Source organism: Stomoxys calcitrans, chromosome 5 (assembly GCF_963082655.1).
Source record: "Stomoxys calcitrans chromosome 5, idStoCalc2.1, whole genome shotgun sequence".
Lineage (NCBI taxonomy): Eukaryota > Metazoa > Arthropoda > Insecta > Diptera > Muscidae > Stomoxys > Stomoxys calcitrans.
In genome coordinates, this window is record NC_081556.1 from 68,257,834 (window position 1) to 68,266,488 (window position 8,655).

Below are 8,655 nucleotides of genomic sequence, written 5' to 3' on the forward strand. Positions count from 1 at the left end.
AAGGTACCGAAATGTACGAATTTCCAATGGATCATTTAGTTACCCATTATGTATTCTTCTTGTACCCACATGCCCAATTTCAGACCTCTAGCTCCATCTGTAAAGAAAGTACCAAATAGTACTTAAATGTGCGAATTGTGAATACGTCATTTAGTCACCTATTATATATTTGCTAGTTGTACCTGCATGCCAAATTTCAGACCTCTAGCTCCATCGGTGAGGGAAGTACAAATTGGTACCAAAATGTATCAATTTTTAATATTGGGTTGCCCAAAAAGTAATTGCGGATTTTTCATATAGTCGGCGTTGACAAAGTTTTTCACAGCTTGTGACTCTATAATTGCTTTCTTTCTTCTGTCAGTTATCAGCTGTTACTTTTAGCTTGCTTTAGAAAAAAAGTGTAAAAAAAAGTATATTTGATTAAAGTTCATTCTAAGTTCTATTAAAAATGCATTTACTTTCTTTTAAATAACCGCAATTACTTTTTGGGCAACCAGATCATTTAGTCACCTATCATATAATTCTTAGTTGTACCTACATGCCAAATTTCAGATCCCTAACTCCATCTATGAAGAAAGTACCAAATGGTACCAAAATGTGCGAATGGTAAATAGATATTTTGGCCACTCATCATATATTTCTTAGTTGTACCTACATGCCTAATTTCGGACATCTAGCTCCATTTATAAAGAAAGTACCAAATAGTACCAATTTTGGAACCAAAATGTTCGAATTGTGAAAAAATCATTTAGTCGCCCATCATATATTTTTACCATTGTACCATTTGGTACATTTTGGTACTTTTTAGTACCTAAGCTGCATCTGCACACATAGTATAAATTGGTTCCAATTATAGTGTCAAAATGTACGAATTGTAAAAAGCTCATAGTCACCCTTTATATATATTTTTCCTAGTTGTACCTGCAAGCCAAATTTTAGAACTTTTGCTCCATCTGTAAAGATAATACCAAATGATACCAATTGTGGTACCAAAATTTACGAATTTTGAATAGATCATTTAGTTACACATCATATATTTTTACCATTGTACCATTTCGTACATTTTGGTACTTTTTAGTACCTAAGCGTACGAAGATCACCAAATCCACCCTTATCCCGTGCCTACAACCCAAGACCAACATTCATGCAAAATTGCTTGATTCTACGTTTGGGCTGGACGATAATCAGTCAGTCAGTCAGTCACGCAACTCTTTTATATATATAGATGAACATATATGGGGTAGCGCATGTGCTAGATTAAAGAATTGTTCATCCTTTGCGATTCTTTAGTAAAGCAGGGTACTCTATGTGTTCTACTTTCGAACGAGTTATGGGAAACTGTAAAAACATATCATTATTGTAGAACATCCTGTATAGCAACAGCGAACCCCCATATTTTGAAAGCTTGAATACTACTTGTTAGTAGTTCTGTTGAACATTGCAAAATTGCTTGACGCGCTGCGCTTTCCTCCAACGTTGATAAGCTGGTTTAAGTCTTATTTATGTGGCAGAACGCAGAATGTTCTCCTCAATGGCGTTTTATCTAAAAGAGAACAACAATTATCTAACGCAGAATGTTCTCTTCAATGGCGTTTTATCTAACAATATCCGGGATACATCTGATATTCCACATTTGCATGTGGATTTGGCGATCCTCGTTAAGCTCCAATAAGTGAGCAAGCTCGTTCCCTCGGGGATCGTGACAGCCCCATTGGTTATTTAAAGGCACCAATAAATCGTTTTATCATATCGCGCATCATAGACATTCAATAATTAAGCAAGAGCCGTTGGCGCCCAGCCTCTCACCGAGACCTCCTCTCAATACCGCTGAGTGTCCGCGACAGCAATTATTGTTACTCCGTATGGAGCATTCCACTATTCGCAACCAGTGGACGCGTCGGTAGCACGCAGCTAAGCTTGCGTGATAACGATGAAAACCACATAGATCGGAGCTCAAAGATCCAGAGCGTGTAGTGCTCATGGTTATCTCGTGCCGGGGGGGGCAGTCATCTTGGTCCTGTTCAGTTCGATATAACAGAAGAAAGATCATTTAAGTATACATTAAACAGGGCAGTTATCTTGGTTCTGATCTGACCTTCCTTCTGTTATATCGTCATCTAATATTTTGCTTTTACTTTGGAGGCCACCGTATCGCAGAGATTAGCATGTCCGCCTATGACGTTGGTTCGAATCCTGGCGAGAACATCAGAAAACATTTTCAGCTGTTGTTATCCGCTCCTAATTAGGCTTGCTAAGTCCCCGAAGCTCCAACTCGGGAAACCCTAAATCGATGGTCGGGATTCTCAAAAGAAAAAAAAACAAAATTTATTCGAAATCCAGTTTTGATTATAAAGAAGAAAAAAAAAAACAAACGCATTGAAGGGCGGATGATTTTTTTTAGATATTCTTAACTTAAACTTACTTTATGTAACGATGCAGCTTCCAAAGCATTTTTATAAACATTTTCTCCCCTCCTCAGTTGTCAAAAATGTGTAGAACTCCTTGCAATTCATATTGATGTTTAATCTTTTTATTATCTTAGCCTATAGCAGATTCTATGTCTTGCTTTGGTATACACATTAGTTAAATTAATTAACACTTTTTCGCAATTGGCATTAATGACAGGTATAGAGAATAAAAAAAAAATATAAGCGTGATCTACACCTTTCTCAATAGTTGTTGGGTAAGTAGAGCACCATTATCAATTTGACAAAGGTGTTGATGAAGAACAAGACAGAATGTGCTAACTAAAGAGGAACAGGTTTCCTCCCTATCGCATACAAGATATTCTCGAGCCCACCGTGTGAAAGATTAAAACCTAAAGTCAAAGATGTAATTGGGCCCTATTAATGCGGCTTTAGACCTGGTTAATCCACCATAGACCAGATATTCACAGTGCGCCAAATCCTGGAAAAGACCCGAAAAGGACAAATCAACACCTACCATCTCTTTGTTGCTTTCGCCGCCGCTTTGGATACCCTTCCAAAGTTCAAAGGTATTTCAAGCCATGTTTGAGTTTGGTACCCCTTCAACAATAATAAGACTCTGCAGGATGACACTTGTTGAAACACGTTCCTCAGTAAGAATAGGAAATAATCTCTCCGAATCATTCAATACTAAACGAGATTTCAGACAAGGAGACAGCTTATGGTGTGATCTCTTTAATATCCAGCTGGAGAAGATTATACGAGATGCAGATGTGAATGGCACACTTCCACAAGAGAACAAATGCTACTCGTCTATATTGGCGACATCGATATCATAGGTCGGTTAGCGGGAGTAGTAACTGCAGCCGTTGAAGGAATCGAAAGAAAGACATGAAAAGTAAATGGAGGGTATCAACTCCCAAAACGCCTTGTACAAATGGAGAAAGTTCGGAACCACAACTTTGAAACGAACCGAAACGAACAACACAAGTTTTCAAATAAAGCGAAATATAATACTGGCAAACAGATGCTACTATGGATTAAGTAGGCAGTTTAGAAACAAGGCCACCTGTCGACAAAGATAGCACTATACAAGACACTGATACTACCTGTGTTCTTATATGGTTACGAGGCATGGATACTTGGGAAAGCAGATGAGACGGTTCTTGCAGTATTTGAAAGAAAGATTCTTCGTAAAATATATGGGTCAGTTTACGTTAATGGAGAATAGAGGCGTCGTATGAATCACGCTGTATGACGACGATTGCATAGTTACAAGCATCAAAATACAACGGTTGCGTTGGATAGGTCATGTTGTTAGAATGGATGAGGAAGCTCCAGCAAAGTAATCTTTTGAAGGCAATCACGTTGGTACACGCAAACCGGGACGATTAAAAGCCCGATGAAAAGACACCACGAAACTTGGTGTCAAAGATTTTAGAATAAGCGCAGAAGATCGAGGCGCTTGGAGCACTATTCTCATTCGGCTAATAGGACAAATGTTCTATCGTAGCCAATGAAAGTAAAAGTAAAGTTGATAAAGATACATGGCGTATCAGAAACCTCGAAACCTCGATAGCCATTAAAAGTGCTTTTGAAACACTTATCGAAGTCTTTATATGTAGGTTCTTTGAAATGATATTTTTGAATAGAAAGCATTGAATTTAAATGATTTCGAGTTGGAATATGTTCGAGAAATCATAAAAAGTATCAGTTTGAATAATTTTAGCGATTACCGCATTTTGCAGAAATACTACCATATTTGATCGCCTAGCAGACCTTTAGGTAATGTTGCATAAACAGCTCGAAGACACCCGTAGTCACCATAAAACATGTCAGATTCTTAAATGCAAATGTGGCTACGACAACATCAACACCAAGAAAAATACTCAGCATTATGTGTATTATAATGTGTATGAGAGTTGAAGTAGTCTACCATACAACTGTTTTCGTCTTTTAACTTCTTTGTGTTAAACTAAATAGTTATTGTTAAATTTGATCAAATTCAGAAGTTTGTTTCAGAAAGTTTTTTTTTAATAAAATTTTTAAATTTTTCAGTAATGTTAGTTTCTTATTGTATGTGTTATAAATTATTATTGGTAATATTTGTTAACTTTATGAGATTAACTGTTTTTGAACAGTATTTAAATCCTGATTAATTTTTTAAAATAATTTTTTATTAGATTAGATTAGATTAGATTAGATTAGATCTTTATTAAACAAAATTCAACTATATAAGTATAATATTCATTGCTTGTATTTTTTTTTTTTTTTTTTTTTTTTTTTGATTAACTTTAATAAAGATAGTTAAACTTAGACAATGTTTTTTTGCATTAAACGTCTGTCACATTTGTGTTTAGTTTAATTCTTGTATCAAATAGTGCCTATAATTCATTGCACATTTTATGTATTTAATCAAATTGCTCCAATCATCCTGTCGTTGTCCATTCAATATATTGATCATTTCATGATCAGCTAGTACTATTTTGCCAAAGTACAAAATTCGAAATTCTTTTAGCACTGGGCATACACCTACGAAATGTTGGATATTTTCGATAGCCCGCATATTGCAAAGGTTACATAATTTATGGTTATCTTCCACACCATATAAATTGCCGTTTAAGTTAAGCATTCCACCTCGCGCCTTTAGAATCCATATGATGTTATCTAACGGATTCTCATCTGTTATATATGAAAGCCCCTTATTATAGTCCAGATGTTTGTAAAACCGTTCTGTTGAGTTTTTATTTCGAATATTACCATAGATGTTTCTCAATTTTAAAGCCGTTAGCAGTTCAATGCTGAAAGTTTTCCATTGGACGAAAATATTCGGCAATTCAGGCCAATTGATGTTTAGATCTCTTGCTATATTTCTCAAATCTTTCACCCAAAACGAATTCCTTTCTATTAATGCTCTCGTTAGCATCTTTGGCAACCGATTATCATGGTAATGTAGTAAAACGTTATTTATATATTTCAAATGTAATCCCATCGTATATATATGGCTTTCTTCAGCAGCAGTTTCCAACATCAGTACATAATTTGGCGTATTTTTCGGCAGCCGTAAAATTTTTTTCATAAAAAAGCGTTGAAGTTTGTCTACTTCATCAAAATGTCTAAAGCCCCATATTTGAGATGCATAGCTCTGTATTGCTCTACAAACGGCTAAGTACACCTTCCATTTCATACGTAGACTGATTCGGTTCTCCTTCATTATGTGATTCCAGGTCGTATTAAGAGCAATCTTTGCTTGCAAATTTCTCTTTTCTACATGTTTTTGAAAACTCAGCTTTGGAGTAAAAATTACTCCCAAATAATTAAATTCAGAGGTAATTTTAATTTCTTCCCCTTTATACCACCACTTTTCGAGAGAGCTTAATCTTCCACCTCTTCTAAAAATTAGCATCTGCGATTTTGCCATATTGACTGAAAGGTTCCATTTTTTGCAATAGATTTCTAAGTTGTAAATCATGCTTTGCATTGTTTCTATATCATCAGAGATAATCACAATATCATCTGCGTATAGTAAAATCCTCAGATTAATACCATTACACTGCAGTCCTCCCTCCAGGCTATCATGCAAATCATTGATGTATAAAGCAAATAATAAGGGTGAGAGCAAACATCCCTGTTTTACGCCAGCCTTAGTTTGAAAATATGCGGACATTTCCTCCCCCGTCCATACAGCGTACTGTGTATTAGCGTATAAGTTCTCTACAAGCTTAGCAAATTTATAGGAGACACCCAGTTCAAATAATTTATAAATTAGGGCTTGTCTGGACACATTGTCAAAAGCAGCGGAAAAGTCTACAAAATATGCATAGACTTTCTTCTTTTCGTCTAGTTTAAGACTTACTATTGCAGACAAGTTGTATATATTATCGTATGAGGAGTAGCCTCGTCTAAATCCTGCTTGAAATTCATTCAAAACATTCTCAGATTCTACCCATTTCCATAAACGCTCGTTAAGAATCCCCATCATTATCTTTGCAATACAGTTTGAGAAAGCAATTCCTCTGTAATTATTGGGTTGTTCACAATTCCCTTTTTTATATATTGGATATATAATAGATTTACTAAATGACTCATCAACGCTTTCACCATCTAGTATCTTATTATACTTTGTTAACAATATATTCTGGAATTCATCCGTTGCATTCACAAAGAACTCATAAGGCACTCTATCCTCGCCTGGAGCTTTGTTGTTTTTCATCTTACGCAGTGTTTCTCTTAACTCAGCTATTGATATAGGTTCATCTAAATATTGGTTTAATCTAAAGGGAGGTGCATATTGAATAGGGGCAACAACTTGAATTGGATTTAATAGGTGCATAAAGTAGTTTTTAAGTTCATCTGCCGTTACGTTACTGCCAATTTTTTATTGTTAACTTTTTATTACATGTACTATAAATTATTATTATTGTTGTTGTTGTTGTTGTAGCAGTTTATAGTGTTCTATCTTGAGTGTTGTTGAGTGTCAAGACCGAGGAACTCTGCGACTAAGATGGGGTGCGTCCACAGGGACCTGGGTCTGAGTCGAGTGGGTCTGGCCGGGCAGTTAAACAGGTGACGTGTATCGTGCGCTCCCTGGTTACAATCGGGAGATACATCTTGCACGTCGGCATCAATCTTTGCTATGTAGGAGTTGAGGTGGCTGCATCTGTCGGAACGTAATTAAGCTAGAACTACTCTGGTTTGCCGAGGGAGGTCAATTTCTGCAGGTGCAATGGGAGACGGTCGTTCTCCAAGGACTACATTCACCCGGTTGCCATTTACCGCATCTGCATGAATGTTGTCTAGACCTGCTTGATATGCCGCTTGATCTAGAGGTTCCCTCTTGTAAAGCTGAACCTCATGCTCTGGGCTGATTGAAGCCACGGCAAATGTGTGCGTTGTGCTATGCAGTCTTCGGAATCCATGTTCATACTCGGCGAATGGCGAATTCTCCTACGACGCTCGGGAGGAGTATTGACTCAAGCGTCTTTGCTACTGATGAGAGAAGGGAGATCGGTTTATACGACTCCCCCAATCTCGGGTCCTTTCCAGGCTTCGGTAGCGGGATCGCTCTGCCAATTTTCCAGACATCGGAAACTATGAGAGTGTTCAGAGACAGGTTGAGGACCGTAGTAAGGTACTCAACTCCAGGTAAATCCAGTTTCTTCTGCATCAATATAGAGATCTTGTCGGGGCCAACGCCTTGGATGATTTGGCGCAACGGATGACCTTCGTAACTTCACCCATTGGAGCATTTCCTTTGTCATTGTTCGTTCGCGTCTAACAGATACCGGCACTTAGTTAGGGACACAATTCTAGACGTGAACCAACTTAGGAGAGTGGTGTTGAATTTCTTTTTAGAAGTTACTTTACAGTTTTTAGAGCGCACAACAAGCCCATAGTGGCACGGGGCGGATTAATATATGCACCCTCTTTTCAATTGCTCTCCTCCTTGCCCTGTCACTCTCGGGATGCAAAAAAAAATTGACGGTTGAACAACCTGGTGCATCTCTTCGGATCAGTTACAGTTAAGTCGCCGAGAGTGACTTAACAGTAGACCACAGCTTGTCTAAACCTGTGCCTATGTTCATTGACTACCCTACCTAACGAATCCCATCACGCTCGCCTGCGAGTACCACTGCCTGCGCTTGGAAATTGGCCCGCACTTTGGATATTCGACCGGGTGGTATAAAGCGAGCGGCTGCTGCGTAAATGATGTCTCGGCAACTTGCACATCCGAGGGGAGGGGGTGGCAGTTCACTGAAGCGGCGATTGGTATACTTCCTGAAGCCAGCACAATCGGCCTTCTTCTGATTGATAAACGTCCGGCTCCATAGGTTATTATTATTATTGTTAAATTTATTAATATTAACTAGTTCTGAGTAGTATTCAATTCTTGATTTATTTTTTACATCATTTTTATGAATTGTTAATTTTGTAGTATTATAGTCATAATTGGTCTAACGACTTGACGAATAAATCAGCAAATTAAATTAAATATGCAATCGCATAAATACTGAAATTCCATTCGATAACTGAGTACGATTAAAAAGTCGGGGTTTTACGATATTTTTTCCAAATTCTCGGGATTGGGGATTGTCAAAAAAGTCGGGATAATCCCGACCATTTGGCAAACCTACTCCTAATGCTGGCGACATTTGTGAGGTACTATGTCATGTAAAAACTCCCCCGAATATAACCGACGCAAAATACCATAAACACGAGAAAGGAGAGA